Source organism: Staurois parvus, unplaced genomic scaffold (genome assembly GCF_062004578.1).
Source record: "Staurois parvus isolate SC_StPar_1 unplaced genomic scaffold, SC_StPar_1.0 ptg000315l, whole genome shotgun sequence".
Lineage (NCBI taxonomy): Eukaryota > Metazoa > Chordata > Amphibia > Anura > Ranidae > Staurois > Staurois parvus.
In genome coordinates, this window is record NW_028318111.1 from 4803438 (window position 1) to 4805687 (window position 2250).

A 2250-nucleotide genomic window follows, 5' to 3' on the forward strand; every position below is an offset into this window, starting at 1 on the left:
CGGATGTACTTATTGCACAGGTGACCACCTATCACGGGACCACGCTTGGAGTCAATGAGCTCCTGAGAGCGACCCATTCTTTCAGAAATGTTTGTAGAAGCAGTCTGCATGTCTAGGTGATGATTTTATACACCTGTGGCCATGGAGGTGATTGGAACACCTGAATCCAATGATTGGGAGGGGGGGCCCAATACTTTTGGCAATATAGTGTATATCCCTAGAGATTTTCAGTTCCATGCTCCCTCTAGTGGAGCTTCCAATGGGTTGACCACATTGTAGCAAGTCACATCCATGCTTTGGTAAAGATCCCAGACAACTGTGAAGACTCATTGAGGAATCAAACCCATTCCATCGATAATGGAACAGTTGTGCTTTAATTTCTGCTAAAAAAATTTTTTTTTCTTGAGGGACATGTTTTTTGCCATCATTTATTGTAGAAATCTCAGCAGGATATTCTGGGACAGACCATTCCTTAGGAGCCAGAAATCCCAATTTTCATTAACTCTGCAGGATCTCTGTTTTAGTTGCAAAAACGTGATTCTTGGTTCTCGACTTTCCCGATAAAATGTTTCTGAAAATCGGAATTTATTTTTTAACTGTATCTATGAGTAATATTGACATCGTATTCCCCCGAATGTAATGTATATGGTCTATTTTAATGTCTTCCTTTATGACGGTGCATTGGACTCTTTGCTGTAAAGGGGGGGGGGGGGGTTTGCGATGAGCAATGGGTTGTCCACCTCCTAGGAAACAAAGGGAATAACCTGCAGTCTTTGAACAATAAATATTTATTCAAAAATGTGATACATTGTCCATGGTGTGTTTTCTTTGGCATTGGTTGTGTGTATATATATATATATATATATATATATATATATCTTGCTATGTTTTTGTTTTTCATTTGTTTATTAATTTATTTCAGATATTTAGCCTCGTGCCACACTGCTGCAACCCCATTGTCGTACAGCTATGCAGTGCAACTTGTTTTTGTCAATGGGACTCTAAGGGGTGGATTTACTAAAGGCAAATAGACTGTGCACTTTGCAAGTGCAGTTGCTCCAGAGCTTAGTAAATGAGGTAAAGCTTCCCTTTGTCAAGAATACTCAATCACATGCAAGGAAAATTTAAAAAAAAAAAAAAAAAACTATTTTTGGTTGCACATGATTGGATGATGGAAGTCAGCAGAGCTTCTGTTCATTTACTAAGCTCTGGAGCAACTGCACTTGCAAAGTGCACATTCTAATTGCCTTAATAAATCAACCCCTAAGTCTCATTGAAGTCACATCAAAGTAGTGCAGGAACCTTTTTAAAAGTCACTGCAACTTGAGCTGCATTGATTGGAATGGCCGCCATTGAAATTATTGTGTTTTCACTTGTCAGACAGTTCTGAGGGGGGATTTCCTAAAACTGGAAAGTGCAAAATCTGGTGCAGCTCTGCATAGAAACCAATCAGCTTCCAGGTTTTATTGTCAAAGCTTAATTGAAAAAGCGGAAGTTAGATGCTAATTAGCTACCATGCACAGCTGCCCCGAATTCTGAGTGCTTCAGTTTCAGAAGTGCTCCAGAGGTAAATCTTCCCCCTATGTGTCGCAAGACGCATGCCAAGTCACACCAGTGTGAACCAGGGCTTATACAGCACCAACAATATACAGTCATGGCCAAAAATATTGGCACCCTGCATTTCTGTCGAATAATGCACCACATTGCCCAGAAACTTGTTGCAATTACAAAAGTTTTTCGGCATTCTCATCTTTATTTCTTTTGTTTGTATTGATATGAAATGTATATAAAAATGGAGAAACAAAAAGCCAAATCTGACACATGGTACGCAAAACCCCAAAAATGGAATGGACAAAATTACTGGCAGGTTCTCAAGTCTGTGATGTTCCTGTAATTTGTAATCAAACTCGCCTGTAACAAATTCCAGGTGCTGACAATATAGATATCACACTGGCAATCAGATAAAATGGTGAAAAATTGACTCAACCTTTCTGTTGTGTCTCTCTGTGAGCCGCATGGAGAAGAGAAAGAGCAGCAAACAATTGTCTGAGGTTTTGGGAATGAAAATTGTCGAAAAGCATGGACAATCTCAAGGTTACAAATCCATCTCCAGAGATCTTAATGTTCCTGTGTCCACTGTGCGCAACATTGTCAAGAAGTTTGCAGCCCATGGCACTGTCACTAATCTCCCTGGATGTGGACGAAAGAGAAAAATTGATTAAAGATTGCAACAAAAGATTGTTCAAATGT